Source organism: Bubalus kerabau, chromosome 21, assembly GCF_029407905.1.
Source record: "Bubalus kerabau isolate K-KA32 ecotype Philippines breed swamp buffalo chromosome 21, PCC_UOA_SB_1v2, whole genome shotgun sequence".
Lineage (NCBI taxonomy): Eukaryota > Metazoa > Chordata > Mammalia > Artiodactyla > Bovidae > Bubalus > Bubalus kerabau.
The window spans coordinates 17,203,678-17,222,535 of NC_073644.1; the positions used below are offsets into that span (position 1 = coordinate 17,203,678).

General features: G+C 38.8%; 1 long non-coding RNA gene across 1 annotated transcript in view; it reads left to right on the forward strand.

Moving 5' to 3' along the window:
• The first annotated feature begins 2,173 nt into the window (after nt 1–2,173).
• The window catches only part of LOC129636070 (uncharacterized), a 28,484-nt gene continuing 11,799 nt past the window's right edge, over nt 2,174–18,858 (forward strand). Inside the window, exons 1-2 of the long non-coding RNA XR_008706614.1 lie at nt 2,174–2,438; nt 18,210–18,289. This is a non-coding gene — a long non-coding RNA (uncharacterized LOC129636070). The remainder of the gene's footprint in view (nt 2,439–18,209; nt 18,290–18,858) is intronic.

The window sequence follows — 18,858 nt, forward strand, 5'->3', positions numbered from 1 at the left end:
CGGAAAGTGTAAAGGCAATACTCTCAGCTCAAACTCCTAACCACCTCAGGTTTTGCCCAGCTCCATTTATTTATCATTTCAATTACAGAAGAGATGTGTTGCTACAGAAAGCCATATTGTGTCTATTTTCTAAAGGAAGGAAAGGCAATTTAATCTTTAAACTCTTTTACATGAATATTTCCTCTACCATTGAGGATTTTAGGAAATGAAGAATTTTATCTATAACGAGTGTTTTTATCCTCAAGTCATCTGAACTCAATAATGTGTTTTTCATCTTCTGTGATATTCTTTGTACCCCTTTCTACTGAAGCTTAATTATTGTACTTTACAATGATAAACAGATTCACTTCATTTTTAAAAACCATTTGATTCTTATAGGCGAAAGACTTTAAAAAATTCCACTAATTTACATGCTACCTATGACTATTCTTAAATTGTGTTTAACATAGTTTTTCCTGTACATTATTCAAGAAAAATTAATACATTTTTATTATGATATCATCAAGACCTAAAACTGAAAAAAATGTGTTCATGTATATCTTAAAGATGTTGCTTACTATTTCAAATGCAATCTTCACACAGCAGTGGGAAAATCAGATATGCCAGGTAAGAACCACTCATCACTAATCCTACATAATTACAGAGACTAATTAAAGTATCATGAGCTCTATTAAAGCATCTAATCACAAAGATGTAAATATGTACTAGAAACACAGAGCTCTCACTTTTGGTATAACTGTGTACATTTTTATATGGTTTTACAGTATATTGGAAAATTCAAAACTAGGGTGTTGGCTATTTCTCTACCTTTACTGAACAGACCAAAACATTGGTATTAACTTTATGGGATTAAATTCCCCTTCAAAATAAAAATTGAAGGTAAGAAATCTATCTTAAAAATAATCACAATTAGATAAAAATAAATATTTATTAAAAATTATACTTTGCAACACAATTTATAGTAACAAAAAGAAAACAATCTCAATGTTCAACAAAAGGGGACTGTCCACATAAATTCAGAGTTATTTCTGAAATGGAAAACTCCATTGTCTTTAAAATAAATTTCCCAATAATTTTGGTCTCGTAAGAAATGGTCAGGATACAGTGTTAGATGAAAAAAAAAGAAGGATTTAAATCTATATGTACTGAGTTAATCCAATTATACAAAGAAGTAGACCTATACACAAAAAGACTAGAAAAGAATGCTCCAAAATATTAAAAGCAGTTAAAGATACATTTAATTTCTTCTTTAAACTTTTCTATACTTTTACGATTTCCATAATAAGCATGTATTATCTTTCTAATAAAATTAATGAACTTTTTAAAAGTTAAAGATTTTAAAATCAAATTTTGAGACAAGTTCAGCATTTGATTAATAACTAAGTATCTTTAAAATATTGAAATATGTACTTCACAACTAACTAGAGAGTGTTTTGTTTTTGTGTCAATTTGTTTGTTTTAGTATACTGTCTTTTTTGTGTTAGACTAAAAATAAAGAATGGATATATTAAAATACATGAAAGTGGATGATAGTGGGATGAAACTTCTCTTCCCAGTTATGTGATAATAACTTAAATTTTAGAGTCTATGATATTCATGCATGCATGCATTCATTCATTCCTCTAAAATGTTTCTGCCTAAGAAGGTTGCTGGTTGGGCTGGCTCATGCCTGTGAATCTGGAGTGTCTGAGTTGTCTGAGTTAAAGTATCATACCCCAAACTTTTGGTTCTCACTTAAATAGGGGTTAACTAAAAGACCGTCAACATAACAAAACAAACAAAGCCTAAGGAGTCTCTGAAAGGTGGAAAGAAATAGATGGACTGCCTAGGGACCTCAGGACTTGAGCAACCACAGGACCACTAGTTCCCTGGGTTTCTTTATTGCCTTCTGTATATCCCTGGATTAGATCTGGCTGGCAGAAACTTCCAACCTTGAAACCTCCAACAGGTGCAGACAAAAATAGCTGCAAGGAAAGCTTGTTTCTCCTAGCCAAAGAATCAGGAAAAGGGTGGCCTCTATCATGATTTCAGCAGGACTGAATGGGGAACTGATCTTCCTTGCCTCCCTCCCAGAGAACAGGGCATCGGCAGCAGAATCCTTATGCACCTGAGCTTCCACCCCCAGGAGGCAGCAACAAGACTTAAAAGACATGATGTGTGGCAGGTGGGTGTGGGGAATTGGGAAGATGGATGTGGTTCATTGTCACTATGCTTTACTCCTCTCCAGCCCAACCCAAGTTAGTGGGGCTGAGTTGGGAGCTGAACCTCTATACCCACCTGGCTGCAATGAGACTGAATGCAGCAGTGCAAAACAGGGCTAGCTTGTATTAGCCTCCCTTCTCCTCTCCTGCTTCCACATCCCTCGCCCTTCATTTTCTGATCTACAAAGCCTGGTGAGGAGCCAGCCTCTACCACCACTTGGCATCTGACAAGGCAGAGTGAGTTGATAATTTACAGGGGTGGTTGGAAATTTACTTTCTCCCCTCGCCTCTTCTGGTGTCAGCAGGAGGTCTAGATTGAAGCTGGGTTTATACTTCTACTGGAGGCAATGCTATGGTGCTAATGTTATCTCAATTTCCAGGATACGTATCAGCCTGGCAAAATTGGAGATGAGATTCCACTCCATATAACTGCAAAGAGGCAATAGGAATCAGGGTTCACTTTTGCAGGAGTGGTGTAGGGGATGGGGAGATGGGAGATGATGCCTAGGAAAAAGAACATACACACCCACCTGGCCCCCTCGTTACACTTCAACAGGCAGACTACCTGCTTAAAAAAAATTAAGTAAGATCCAGAGTCTATAATATTTCAAATTACCATGACGCATTTGAAAATCACCTGTCACACCAAGAACCAGGAAATCATAACCTGAATGAGGAAAGGCAACACTCGTTAACTCTGAGATGAATGATATATTGAAATTATCTAACAAATATTTTAAGGAAGCCATCATCAAATGATTCAACAAATGGTGATGAATTCTCTTAAAACAAATGAAAAAATAAAAAAATCTCAGTGAAGAAATAGAAGTTATTAACCTAATGGAGATTAATACAACTGGAAAATGCAGTAACTTGAAGTGAAAAACTTATATGTGGAGATGACAGAGAAGAAAGTCAGTGACCATTGAGATAGATCCACAGAATTTACCTAATCTGAACAACAAAGAGAAAATGGACTAAAAAAATGAATAGAATCTCAGGAATGTAAGCTAATGTTTATATCTTTAAAGTCCCTGAAAGAGAAGAGAGAATATAACTAAAAACTTAATTAAAGAAATAGCTGAAATTTTCCCAAATATGGTGAAAGACATAAACCTGCAGATTAAAGACCTGAGTGATTAGCAAATACAGAAAATCCAAAGACTCACGCACCTTCCTATTACAATCATTAAATGAAAAGGGTAAACAAAACTGGACTAGAAAGAAAGGGCATGCAATATTGCTGAGAGATCCCTTGGTCCTTTTTACAAAAAAAATAAATAAGTACTTCCTAAGGCAGGTGGAAATCCACTTGGAACTTTATTAAGGTCTCCAACTATTCATTTGCATGCTTTTAAAATCTTTGTTTTCATGCATTTATTTTTTTAAATTTTATTTATTTTTAATTGAAGGATAATTGCCTTACAATATTGGTTTGATTTCTGCCATACATCAACATGAATCAGCCATAGGTGTACATATGTCCCCTCCCTCTTGACCCTCCTTCCCACTTCCCACCATTTCCCATACTTCTAGGTTGTTACAGAGTCCCAGATTGCATTGCCTGTTAAATTTCCATTGGTTATCTATTTTATATATGTTAGTGTATGTGATTCCATGCTACTCTATGCATTCATCTTACCCTCTCCTTCCTCTCCCCAACCCTTGTCCGTAAGTCTGTTCTCTATTTCTGCATCTCCACTGAGGCCCTGGAAATCAGTCCCATCTTTCTAGATTATATATGTATATATATATATATATATATATATATATATCAGATCAGTCGCTCAGTCGTGTCCAACTCTTTGCGACCCCATGAATCGCAGTACGCCAGGCTCCCTGTCCATATAGTAATATATTTGTTTTTCTCTTTCTGAGTTATTTCACTCTGTATAATAGGCTCTAGGTTTATCCACTTCATTAGAACTGACTCAAATTCATTCCTTTTTATGGCTGAATAGTATTTCATTGCATATATGTACCACAGCTTCTTTATCCATTCATCTGTTGATGGACATCTAGGTTGCTTCCATGTCCTAGCTACTGTAAATAGTGTTGAAATAAATATTGGGGTAAATGTGCATTTTTCAGTTTTAGCTTCCTCAGGGTATATGCCTAGAAGTAGTATTGCTGGGTCATATGGTGGTTTTATTTCTAGTTTTTTAAGGAATCACCCTATTGTCTTCCATAGCAGCTGCATCAATTTACATTCTCACCAACAGTGCAAGAGGTGTCCCTTTTCTCCACACTCTCTTCAGTGCTTGTTTGTGGATTTTTTGATGATGGTCGTTGTGACCTGTGTGAGGTTATATCTCATCATAGTTTTGATTTGAGTTTCTCTAATAATGAGTGATGTTGAATGACTTTTTGTGTGTTTATTAGCCATCTGCATGTCTTGTCTGGAGAAATGTCTGTTTAGGTCTTTTCCCCACTTTTTGACTAGATTGTTTGTTTTTCTGGTATTGAGTTGTATGAGCTGCTTGTATATTTTGAAAATTAATCTTTCATCAGTTGTTTCATTTGCTATTATTTTATCCCATTCTGTGGGTAGTCTTTTCAGTTTGTTTATAGTTTCCTTTGCTGTGCAAAAGGTTTAAGTTTGATTAGGTCCCAGTTGTTTGTGTTTTTAATTTCCATTATTCTAGGATGTGGGTCATAGAAGATCTTGCTATGATTTATGTCATACAGTGTTCAGCCTATATTTTCTTCTAAGAGTTTTTATTGTTCCTGGTCTTATATTTAGGTTTTTAATACATTTTGAATTTATTGGGTATGTTGTTAAGCAGTGTTCTAATTTCATTCTTTTGTCCAGTTCTCCCAGTACCACTTATTGACGAGATTATCTTTTGCCCATCATATATTCTTGCCTCTTTTGTTAAATAAACATGGGTGTGTATAGGTGCATGGGTTTATCTCTGGCCTTTCCATCTTGTTCCATTGGTCTAGATTTCTGTTTTTGTGCAAGTGCCATAGTGTCTTGATGACTGTAGCTTTGTAGTATACTCTGAAATCAGGTAAGTTTAGTCCTCCAGCTCCATTCTTCTTTCTCAAGATTGCTTTGGTTATTCAGGGTCTTTCATATTTCTACATGAATTATGAGTTTTTTTGTTCTATTTCTGTGAAATATGCCATTGGTAATTTGATAGGAATTGCATTGCATCTGTCAATTGTATTTAGTAATATGTTCATTTTCATGATATTGATTTTTCAAACCCAGGAGCATGGAATATATCTACATCAGTTTAGTTTTATTAAAGTTTACTATTGTTTCCTTCATTTTTTTCATTTATTTCCGCTCTGATCTTTATGATTTCTTTCCTTCTAGTAACTTTGGTGTTTATTTGTTCTTCTTTTTCCAGCTGTTTTAGGTGTAGAGTTAGGTTGTCTATTCAATGTTTTTCTGGTTTCTTGAGGTAGGATTGTGTTGCTATAAAATTCCTTCTTAGAACTGCTTTTTCTGAATCCCATAGGCTTTGAGTCTTTGTGTTTTTGTTGTCATTTGTTTCTAAGAATTTTTGAATTTCCCTTCTTATTTCTTTAGTAACCTATTTATTACTTGGAAATGTATTGTTTAATCTCCATGTGTTTGTGTTTTTTACAGTTTTTCCCCCTGTAATTGATATCTAGTCGCATAGGCTTGTTGTAAGAAAAGATGCTTGATACAACTGCAATTTTCTTAAATTTGCTGAGGCTTGATTTTATGACCTAAGATCTGGTCTATCCTGGGGAATGTTCCATGTGCACTTGAGAAGAAAGTATATCCTTCTGCATTTGGGTGGAAAGTTCTAAAGATATCAGTTTTTGATCCATTCAGTCTAATGTTTCATTTAAGGTTTGTGTTTCTTTATTAATTATCTGTCTGGATAATTAATTGGTGTAAGTAGGGTGTTAAAGTTCCCTACTATTATTGTGTTACCATCAATTTCCTCTTTTTTGTCTGTTAATGTTTGCCTTATGTATTGAGGTGCTCCTATGTTGGGTGCATTAATGTTTACAATTCTTATGTCTTCTTGGATTGATTCCTTGATCATTATATAGTGTCTTTCTTCATCTCTTGTAATAATCTTTATTTTAAACTCTATTTTATCTGAAATGAGAATTGCCACTCCAACTTTGTTTTGATTTCCATTTGCAGGGAATATCTTTTTCCATCTTCTTACTTTCAGTCTATATGTGTCTCTAGGTCTAAAGTGGACCTCTTGTAGACAGCATATATATGAGTCTTGTATCCATTCAGCTAGTCTGTTTCTTTTGGTTGGAGTATTTAATCCATTTACATTTAAAGTAATTACATATATATGTTCTATAGTATTTTTCTTAATTGTTTTGGATTTGTTTTTATAGGTCTTTTCCTTCTCTCTATAGGTGTTTCCTGCCTGTATAAGTCCGTTTAACATTTATTGTAAAGCTGGTTTGGTGGTGCTGAATTCTTTCAGCTTTTGCTCTTCTGTAAAGCTTTTGATTTCTCCATCAGTTTTGAATGTGATCCTTGTGTTATAGAGTAATCTTGATTGTAGATTTTTTCTTTCAGTACTATAATTATATTCTGCCATTCCCTTCAGTTTCTGCTGAGTGAATAATTAGCTGTTGTTGTTGTTGTTCAGTTGCTCAGTCATGTCCCACTCTTTGTGACCCCATGAACTGCAGCATGCCAGGCTTCCCTGTCCTTCACTATCTCCCTGAGTTTGCTCAAATTCAAGTCCATTGAATCCATGATGCCATACATCCCTCTCATCCTCAGTCACCTCCTTGTCCTCCTGCTTCCAATGTTTCCGGCATCAGGGTCTTTCCCAAGGAGTCTGCTCTTTGCATCAGGTGGTCAAAGTATTGAAGCTTCAGATTCAGCATTAATCTTTTCAGTGAATATTCAGGGTTGATTTCCTTTAGGATGGACTGGTTTGATCTCCTTGCTATCCAAGGGACTCTCAAAAGTCTTCTCCAGCACCATGGCTCAAAAGCATCAACTTTTCTGCACTCTGCCTTCGTAATAGTCCAACTCTCACAACCATACATGACTACTAGAAAAACCACAGCTTTGACTACACAAATCAGCTATTAATCATATGGGTTTTCCCTTGAATGTTACTTGTATACTTGTCCCTTTCTGCTTTTAATATTCTTTCTTTGTGTTTAACCTTTGTTAGCTTGATTAATATTTGTCTCAACATATTTCTCCTTAGATTTATCCTGTATGGGACTCTCTGTGCTTCTTGGACTTGATTGACTATTTCCTTCCCATGTTTGGGAAGTTTTCAACTATACTCTCTTCAAAAGTCTTCTCAGACCCTTTCTTTTTCTCTTCTTCCTCTGCGAACCCTGTAATTCAAATGTTGGTGCCTTTAATATTTTCCAGAGGTCTCTGAAAGTGAAAGTGAAGTTGCTCAGTCATGTCCGACTCTTTGCAACCCAGTGGACTGTACCCTGCCAGGCTCCTCCGTCCATGGGATTTTCCAGGCAAGAATACTGGAATGGGTTGCCATTTCTTTCTCCAGGGGATCTTCCCAACCTAGGGATTGAATCCAGGTCCCCTGCATTGCAGACAGGCTCTTTACCATCTGAGCCACCAGGGAATCCCGAGAGATTTCTGAGGTTATCCTCAATTCATTTCATTCTTTTTCCATTATTACGCTGTTCAGAAGTTATTTCCACCATCATATCTTCCAGCTCACTTATCAATTCTTCTACCTCAGTTATTTTCCTTTGGTTCCTTCTAGAGTATTTTTAATTTCAGTAATTGTGTTATTCATCTATGTTTGTTTAGTCTTTGTTTCTCTAGGTCTTTGTTAATTGTGTTAATTGATTCTTGCATTTTCTCCATTCTATTTTTAAGTCTTTGGGAAATCTTTATTATCATTACTCTGAAATCTTTTTTTCAGATAGTTTGCCTATTTCCTGATTGCTTTTGTGTGTGTGTGTGTGTGTGTGTGAATTTGTACTGTGTTCCTTCATTTGCTCTCTATTTCTCTGCCTTTTCAATTTTTTTTTCTCTAGCTTACTCCATTGGCAGTCTCCTTTTCCTGGGCTTAGGGCTGTATTCCTTCTTCCTTTTGGTTTCTGTCCTTGGTGGGTAAGCTTGGTCCAGTGGTCTGTGTTGTCTTTGTGTTGGGGGTGACTTGTGCCTGCATTCTAGAAGGAGGAGGTATTTTTTTTTCCCCTCTGATGGGTCAGGCTGTTTGAGGTGGTATATTTGGGGCTGTCTCTGGGAATCCTGTCTGCTGATTGGTTTTGTGTTTTGTTTTGCTTGTTGTTTGGGTGAGGTATCCTGCATTGGGTTCCATCCAGTGTTCTGGTCGATGGAGCTGATTTTGTCCCTCTGAAGGGCCATCCTGTGTCAAGTAGTAGGTTTATATGGGAATAATAGACCATCTTACCTGTCTCCTGATAAACCTATATGCCAGTCAAGAAACAACAGTTAGAACCTTGTAGGGAACAACTGACAGGTTCAGGACTGATAAAGGAGTATAGGAGTATGACAAGGCTATTTCTTGTCACTCTGTTTATTTAACTTATATGTACAGCACATCATGCAAAATGCCAGAGTGGATGAGTTACAAGCTGGAATCAAGATTTCAGGGAGAAATATCAACAACCTCAGATATGTGGACGACACCATTCTAATGGCAGAAAGTGAAGAGGAACTAAAGAACCTCTTGAAGAGGGTGAATGAGGAGAGTCAAAAGGCTGGCTTAAAGCTCAATATTGAAAAAAAAAAAGCGAAAAACAAGATCATGGCATCTGATTCCATCATCTCATGGCAAATAGAAGGGGAAAAAGTAGAAGCAGTGACAGATTTCCTCTTCTTGAGCTCTAAAATCACTGCAGATGATGACTGCAACCATGAAATTAGAAGACAATTGCTTCTTGGCAGGAAAGCTATGACAAACCTAGACAGTGTGTTAAAAAACAAAGACGTCACTTTGCCAACAAAGGTCCATATAGTCAAGGCTAAAGTCTTTCCAACTTGTGGCTCAGCTGGTAAAGAATCTGCCTGTAATGCAGGAGACCTGGGTTCGATCCCTGGATTGGGAAGATCCCCTGGAGAAGAGAAAGGCTACCCACTCCAGTATTCTGGCCTGGAGAATTCCATGGACTGTATGGTCCATGGGGTGCCAAAAGGGGGCTTCCCTCATAGCTCAGTTGGTAAAGAATCTGCCTGCAGTACAGGAGACCTGGGCTCGACTCCTGGGTTGGGAAGATCCCCTGGAGAAGGAAATGGCAACCCACTCCAGTATTCTTGCCTGGAGAATCCTATGGACAGAGGAGCTTGGCAGGCTATAGTCCATGGAGTTGTAAGAGTCTGACACAACTTAGTGTCTAAAGCAAGCAAGCAAAGTCTTTCCAGTAGTCATGTATGGTTGTGAGAGCTACACCATAAAGAAGACTGAATGCTGAAGAATTGATGCTTTTGAACTGTATTGATAGAGAAGACTCTTGAGAGCTCCTTGGACAGCAAGGAGATCAAACCAGTTAACCCTAAATGACATCAACCCTGAAAATTCATTGGAAGGACTGGTGCTGAGGTTGAAGCTCCAATATTTTGGCCACCTGATGAGAAAAGCCAATTCATTGGAAAAAACCCTGGTGCTGGGAAGATTGAAGGGCAGAAGGAGAAGAGGGAAACAGAGGATGAGATGGCTGGATGGCATAATCAATGCAGTAGACATGAATTTGGGAAAACTCTGGGAGATGGTACGGGACAGGGAAGCCTAATGTGCTGCAGTCAATGGGGTAATGAAGATTTGAACATGACTTTGTGACTAAACAACAACAACATGGGTTCAGTATGGCTTTGGGTAGCCTGTCTACTAGTGTGCAATGCTGTGTTTCTGTTTTTGTTGAAGGATTGATGTGGGATATCTGGATACTGGTACTTGCTGGCCTTTGGGTGGGCTTGGTTTTGGTGTTAAGATGGAGGCCTTTTGAGGCTCTCATCTATTAATGATCCCTGTGGTCGAGAGTTCTCTGGTGGTTCAAAGTCTTGGGCTTGAGTCTCCCTCCTCAGAGGTTCAGGCTCAAGGTTGATTGAGGCTCCAAATCCTCAAAAGACACCCAGCATGAAAGACAAGGTCCCAGTACTCTCGGTGAAGGCAACACTCAGCAGCCCAGAAAACCCAGTCAGGTTTACACCAAAGTCCTCTAATTTTTCTAGGAAGATCTCTGGACCTGTTTTGGGCAGCATGTGGTCACCTCAGTCTCAGATCGGCTTTATTCCAACTTGTGAAGTGAAGTGAAGTGAAATCGCTCAGTCGTGTCCTACTCTTTGCGACCCCATGGACTGTAGCCCATCAGGCTCCTCCGTCCATGGGATTCTCCAGGCAAGAGTACTGGAGTGGGTTGCCATTTCCTTCTCCAGGGGATCTTCCCAACTTGTAGTTGCCCCTAATGTTCACAGTTGCACTTAGAATCCACAGTCTATTACTCACCTGGACATGGTGGGTGAGCAAGTCTGAGACTCATTAGGGCTCACCTGCTCTCTTGGGCTGGGGAGAGGGGAGGATATGGCAGCCACATATGGGTTGTACTTGGAGTGCCTGTGTTAATAGTTGTTACAATCTGAGAAGAGTTGTGGGTTCTCCCAAAAGAAAAAGCCCCATTTCATGGATCCCTAGAAAGAGTTCAGTTGTTTAAGCTCCTAGCAGGTTGTGAGCAGTAACCTGTGCCTGCTCACAGTCTAGTGATAGCTGCAACCTCTGGGACTGAGACTGCATTGGTGGTGTTTTATCTGCTGCCTTCAGCACCTCTCCTGGCTTTGGCTGTGATAGGCATGTCCATTTATTCAGCCATGTCAAAGAGGTCTCTGAGCACATCCTCATGGCCACCAGCCTGCTACCTCTCCCTGGGATCTTAGCAGGAGCTTCCACCTCTGGTCCCAATCTCTATAGCAGGCAGGCCAGATCTTGCTAGCCACTTCTCTTGGCTCCCTTCCATCACCCTCTTCTCAGGTGGATGTTTGTGTGCCTCTTCGTGGTTCCCTAACCCCTCTTTCTGGGCCAGGCTAAGGCTTGCTAGCTGCTTCTCTAGGCTCCCTTCCCCAACCCTCTTGTCCAGGCTGTGGCTTGCAAGCTGCCTATGGGCTGAGAAGTGCTGTTTGAGAACTTTCTCTGTATTTTGTCTTCTAAGCCCTGCTCTGTTGCATGGCACTCTGAGGTTCTGCAACTCCCTGTTGGTCTGGCCTTGGAGAGGGTTTCTGAGTGCATGGAAATTTTTATTCCTTCATGACTCCCTCTTTCCCTTGGAGCACCCATCCTGAAGTCCTCTGGGTTTTTTTTTTTTTTTTTTTAATATCTTTATCTTTGTCCTACCTCATTCAAAGGAGATTAGCTTGCCTTTTTGGAGGCCTAGGGTCTTCTGCTATAATATAGAAGTTGCTCTATAGGAGTTGTTCTGTATCTTGATGAGTTCTTTTATGTATTTGTGCGGAGGCAGGCAATCTCCCTGTCTTACTCCCCCACCATCTTCCTATGCTTCCCCTTCATTTCTTTCTTTTGGATGTTTATTTTATAAGAAAACATTTTGTGTTTTCTTAGTCTAATTAATATTTATTGATCATCTAATATATTCTGTTTTAAGCAGTATAAAATGTTCAGGTAATACAAAGGCAAAAAGGGCAAATTATCTTCCCTTGAGGTTTCAGAGTTCAATGGGGGACACTAACATTGTGTGATAAGAGATGTCAGTAGAAGTTGTGCCAGATCAAATCATGGCTTATACTACTGTAGGTTTGGGAGAACATATGTTTATTTGAAAACATAAGTTTTAACCCTATCATCAAGTGATGGTAGAAAAGAAAACTTATATCATGCATGCCTTTCTATCTTTCTATTTGCTGATAAGTAGTGTCAGATACGGAGAAGGCAATGGCACCCCATTCCAGTACTCTCTCACTTTCATGATTTGGAGAAGGAAATAGCAACCCACTCCAGTGTTCTTGCCTGGAGAATCCCAGGGACAGGGGAGCCTGGTGGGCTGCCATCTATGAGGTCGCACAGAGTCGGACACAACTGAAGTGACTTAGCAGCAGCAGCAGCAGTGTCAGATACTGGAACTTCCCAGGTAGCCCAGCTGGTAAAGAATCTGCCTGCAATGTAGGAGACCCTGGTTTGATTCCTGGGTAAGGAAGTTCCCCTGGAGAAGGGATAGGCTGCCCACTCCAGTATTCTTGTGCTTCCGTAGTGTCTCAGATGGTAAAGAATCCACGTGCAATGTGGGAGACCTGGGTTCAAATCCTGGGTTGGGAAGATCCCCTGGAGATCTTCCCAACTGTATGGAAATATGGAAACCCACTGCAGTCATCTTGTCTGGAGAATTCCCATGGATAGAGGAGCCTGGCAGGCTATAGTCTATGCGGTCACAAAGAGTTGGACACAACTGAGTGACTAAGCACAAGCACAGTGTCAGACTACCTTGGAAGAGGAAAATTATACACCTCAGTAACTAATTAAGGCTTGGGTTTTTGAAAAGATCAACTTCCTGTAAGTAGCTTTGTGTAGGGCTGCTGGCATTCAGAAACCCTAGAACAGTTATACCCAAGTTCAGACTCTGATGTTCTCTGTTAGGCTACATCCTTATCCTCCACAATACAGAACACCACAGGAAGGGAATACGGTAAGAGTCTAAGATTCTTCTCTGAGAGTCCAGTGTTATGATGGGGTTATTGCTACTCAGCCAATCACAGTGGTCCACAGGATGGTATAGGAAATGGGAAGACCATACATATACCAACTCTCTGCATTTGGTTTCAGCCTGAACCAAATGATGCTTTCTGGTGTTGCTCAAAACCCTCTTTGTTAAATATTTTTTTAAAAAATCAATATCTTTTTGAGGAAACAATGATTCTTCCTGCCTAGTTCTGTTCTTCAAAGACTAAGAGAGGTGGAATTATGATTTCAGAGTAGGTCTTATAACTATCAGGCTAAGGCCCTCTCCACCTTATCAAACTATCATTTCTTTTCAGGATTGAATCAAAAGAAGATAAAAATTTCCAATGAAAAAATATATGAGAAAATATATTATTCATAGCTTGAAAAGTTAAACATAAAATATTTAATGTTTAAGGATAAAGAAAATTTCCATTATCAACCAGGTAGAAAGCATTAATGTTTCATTACTAATGTTATGAGGTCTGTGTGTGTTTATCTTTAAAATTTGAGGAACTGACTTGATTTGCTCCATTAAAAAATATGCCTTTAACCAAATAAGAAGTTGTCCACTCAGTATTGTGCTAGAATTCAAGTATTCAAGTATTGGAATATCAAATGAGAAATAATCATGATTATTGACACAATTTAACTGAATTTTACTTCATATTTAGTTTTGTTGTGAAATAAACAGCTAATTTTGCTTGGACACATGTTCACATGTATGTTTCTTGATCTATTCTGTTTATCTTGACCTACTTTGCTCATTAATGCCAATGTAAAATTTTCTAAAATAGTTTTTATCATATTATTTGCCTTTTCATTGTTGTATAAGCTATCATATATTAATTTATCTTTCTGTAGTGAGCAAATACTGGAGGCTAGTCTGGCCCACAAAGCTGTCTCCTTTGTGGGAAACTCTTGATTTACAGGGTGAGTTTCAAGCACCCTGGTAAGTATGATATAATCATCCCTTTTGGCCTACAATTGATTGAGTTGGTGGGGGATCTGACTTTAACAGTACCCAAATGTCATCTTTCTTGGGATATGATATTGGAATCTAGAAATTATCAGTCTGTGTCTAGAACTATAACACATAAATAGAAGCTAATAAAGCTCATTTGCAGAGTGTGAGAGAGAGAAGGATGAAAAACACATACCAAAAATTGTAGCAGTGGAATTTTCAGAAAAGGTACTTCTGCCAGCTTTCCCAGATTTGATTCTCAACCTTCTCTGAGCCTTGGTGGCATTCTTCAATTTTGGTTCCTTTAAACTCTTCCATATCATTTAAATAATTTCCTCTATTTGGATTAAACTAGCTCAAATCAGTTTGTTACTTGCAGTTAAAGTATCTTATGTAGTACACTGGATTTCAGACTCTGGCCCTATACCATATGGCTAATGATATTTTCCAATATTTTCTTTGTACTCATCATTCTTCCTCTTTGTTCACGTGGACCTGACATCTCTCCTTTTGCCCACATTGATATTCTAGCTTCAAATGCTTTCTTTCTTTCCAAACAACAACCAGTCTTGACAAAGCTGAATGTCTTTTTTCATACCGATTTTCTCATTTTTGGACTTCTAGCTTACTTTAGTCAAGACTCGTAGTTTATGTTGTGGCAGAAATTACCTTGAAATATCAGTCACTTAACAAATCTTCATTGTTTGTTCATGCTACATTTTTAATAAAGGTGGTCATGTTTTTCTCTTGCACACAATCAAGAACCCATACCTGGAAAAAAAAAAAGCTGTACAATCTGGAACTCAGAGTAATCTTAATTACTGAAATTAGATTTGTTCCCTTTAAATAATTCCTGGAATATAGTATTGAGTTTATTTAGAAGCAAGACTTCAGATATATTCCACCTTTCTTTGGGCTTAATACTTTAGTACTTAGTACTTAGTACTAAACTTTTCTTCCAAGGAGTAAGCGTCTTTTAATTTCATGGCTGCAGTCACCATCTGCAGTGATTTTAGAGCCCCAAAAAAGGAAGTGAAAGTACTAAGATTCCAAAATAATAGGTACTTTGGAATAAATTAATCTGATTATTTCCCTCCCATAAAGATAGCAAGGGCTATTAGTTTTGTGTGGATCACAATAAACTGGAAAATTATGAAAGAGATGGGAATACCAGACCACCTGACCTGCCTCTTGAGAAATCTGTATGCAGGTCAGGAAGCAACAGTTAGAACTGGACATGGAACAACAGACTGGTTCCAAAAAGGAAAAGGAGTACATCAAGGCTGTACATTGTCACCCTGATTATTTAACTTATATGCAGAGTACATCATGAGAAATGCTGGGCTGGAAGAAGCACAAGCTGGAATCAAGATTGCCGGGAGAAATATCAATAACCTCAGATATGCAGATGACACCACCCTTATGGCAGAAAGTGAAGAGAAACTCAAAAGCCTTTTGATGAAAGTGAAAGTGGAGAGTGAAAAAGTTGGCTTAAAGCTCAACATTCAGAAAACGAAGATCATGGCATCTGGTCCCATCACTTCAAGGGAAATAGATGGGGAAACAGTGGAAACAGTGTCAGACTTTATTTTTCTGGGCTCCAAAATCACTGCAGATGGTGACTGCAGCCATGAAATTAAAAGACACTTACTCCTTGGGAGGAAAGTTATGACCAACCTAGATAGCATATTGAAAAGCAGAGACATTACTTTGCCAACAAAGATCCGTCTCGTCAAGGCTATGGTTTTTTCTGTGGTCATGTATGGACGTGAGAGTTGGACTGTGAAGAAAGCTGAGCGCTGAAGAATTGATGCTTTTGAACTATGGTGTTGTAAAGTCCCTTGGACTGCAAAGAGATCCAACCAGTCCATTCTGAAGGAGATCAGTCCTGGGTGTTCTTTGGAAGGAATGATGCTAAAGCTAAAACTTGAGTACTTTGGCCACCTCATGTGAAGAGTTGACTCATTGGAAAAGATTCTGATGCTGGGAGGGACTGGGGGCAGGAGGAAAAGGGGATGACAGAGGATGAGATGGTGGGATGGCATCACCAACTCGATGGATGTGAGTCTGAGCGAACTCCAGGAGTTGGTGATGGACAGGGAGGCCTGGCGTGCTGCAATTCATGGGGTCGCAAAGAGTCGGACACGACTGAACAACTGAACTGAACTAAACTAGATGCCAAAAATACATGGAACTATATCAAAGTTTTGAGTGACTATAAATTAGAAACCTAGCATTCTATTTATACTAAGTAAAACAAGTGGAATCAAAATGTCATCATATTTTTAGCTAGGCTAAAATTCATAAAATTTCTAAAGTGAAGTGAGTCGCTCAGTCATGTCTGACTTTGAGTCATATAGCGAATTCCTATTGCCTATCTATTTTACATATGGTAATATATGTTTCCATGTTACTTTCTCCATGCATCCCACCCTCTCCTTTCTCCCTCTACCCTCATGTCCATAAATTTGTTCTCTATAACTGTGCCTCCATATGCATCTGAATTTTTTAAAGTGGTTACATGTTTTTCTATTAAATGGTAGTTTTATTGATATAGAATTCTATTATTTTCAATTGACCAGTCATGATATAATGGTATTAAGTGAATAAAGGTTACATAATCACAATAGTAAAAGATATTTATCAGTTCTCGCAATCAATAGCCAGACAAAAAAATAAAAGATAATTACAATCACAGATAATGGTAACATGATTAACCTAACAGTATAAAACAATCACATACAATTTGGGGAGTTAAGTAGAGTGATGCATGTGTCATGCATGTGGTTTCATCATGCAGCCAGTCTATGTCTTTTGGTTGGTGCAATTAATCCTTTTACACTTAAGGTGATTATCGATAAGTATGAGCCTATATAGGCTTCCCTGGTAGCTCAGATGGTAGGATCCTATATGTATGATCTTATACTGGCAGCTCAGATGGTAAAGAATCTGCCTGCAATACAAGAGACCTGGGTTTGATTCCTGGTTAGGAAGATCCCCTGGAGAAGGCAACCCACTCCAGTATTCTTGCCTGGAAAATTCCATGGACAGAGGAGCTTGGACTACAGTCCCATGGGGTTGCAAAGAGGCAGACACGATTAAGCTACTGACACACATGATCCTATTACCATTTTATTAATTGCTTTGGGTTTATTTTGTGTAGGTCTTTTCCTCCTCTTGTGTTTGCTGCCTAGAGAAGTTCCTTTATATTTGTTGTAAAGGTGGTTTGATGGTGCTGAATTCTCTTAACTTTTGCTTATCTGAAAAGCTTTTGATTTCTCTGTCAAATCTGAACGTATTTCTGGGTAGAGTATTCTTGGTTGTAGGTTCTTCCCTTTCATCATTTTAAATATACCATACCATTCCCTTCTGGTTTGTAGAATTTCTGTTGAGAAATAAGTTGATAACTTTATGGGAGTTCTATTGTATGTTATTTGTTTCTTTTCCCTTGTTGTTGTTAATATTTTATCTTTGTCTTTCATTTTTGTCAGCTTAATTACTATATGTCTTGGTGTGTTCCTCCTTGGGTTCATCCTTCCTGGGACTCTCTGTGCTTTGTGGATAATTGACTATTTCCTATCCCATGTTAGGGAAGTTTTCAGCTATTATCTCTTCAAATACGCTTTTGAATCCTTTATCTCTATATTCTCCTTCTAGGACCCCTATAATATGAATGTTGGTGCATTTAATGTTGTCCCAGAGGTCTCTTAGGCTGTCTTTCTTCTTCTTCTTCTTCTTTTTTTTTTTTTTTCATTCTTTTCTCTATATTCTGTTCTGTGGCAGTAATCGTCACCATTTTGTCTTCCAGGTCACTTATCCATTCTTCTACTTCAGTTTCTCTGTTATTGATTTTTTTCTAGTGTATTTTTCATCTCTGTTAGTTTGTTTTTTAGTTCCTCTAGGTCCTTTGTAAACACTTCTTGCATCTTCTCCATTCTTTTGCTGAGATCCTGGATCATCTTTACTATCACTATTCTAACTTCCTTTTTTGGGAGGTTGCTTATCTCTGCTTCATTTAGTTGTTTTTCTGGGGGTTTATCTTGTCCCTTCATCTGGGACATAACCTTCTGCTTTTTCATTCTGATTAACTTTCTGTAATGTGGTTTTCATTCTGACCACTGCAGGATTATGGTTCTTCTTGCTTCTTCTGTCTGCTCTCTAGTGGATGAGGCTAAAATGCTTGTATACACTTCTGATGGGAGGGACTGATGGAGGCACTGGGTCTTGCTCTGGTGGGCAGGGCCATGCTCAGTAAAATTTTAATCCAATCATCCACTGAGGGGTGGTGCTGAGCTCCTGGCCTGTTTGTTGTCTGGCCTAAGGCAACTCAGTTCTGGGGTCTTCTGGACTTTATGGCATGGTTAATAATGATCTCCAAGAGGGCTTATACCAAATGTCCCCTTCCAGGAATGTTGCTACTAGTGCCCCCATCCCCACAGAGAGCTGCTGCCAACCCACATCTCCACAGGAGACCCTCCAACACTAAGGTAAGTCTGGTTCAGTCTCTGGGGCAGGGGGTGGGGGGGGGGGGTCACTGCTGCTTTCCCCTGGGTCTTGGTGCACACAAAATTTTGTTTGTTTGTGCCTCCCAAGAATTCAGTCTTTGTTTCCCCCCAGTCCTGTGGAAGTCCTATAATCAAATCCCACTGGCTTTCAAAGTCAGATTCCCTGGGAATTCCCAGTTCCTTTGCCGGATCTTCAAGCTGAGAAGCCTGACATGAGGTTCAGAACCTTCAGAATAGCAAGAGAACTTCTTTGGTATTATTGTTCTCCAGATTATGGTTTGCAACCCCCTCACTCCCCACAGTGGGCATGGGATTTGATTTTATTGTGATTGCATCCCTTCTACAATCTCATTTCATCTTCTTCTTCATCTCTGGGCATGGGGATCTTTTTTGGTGGGTTCTAGCATCCTCCTGCTGATGGTTCTTCAACAACTAGTTACATTTTTGGTGCTGTCACAGAAGCGGAGGAGCACACGTCCTTTTACTTTGCCATCTTGAACCAGAAGCCCAGTACTTCATTATATTTAAAGGCCAACCAATATTCTATTGCA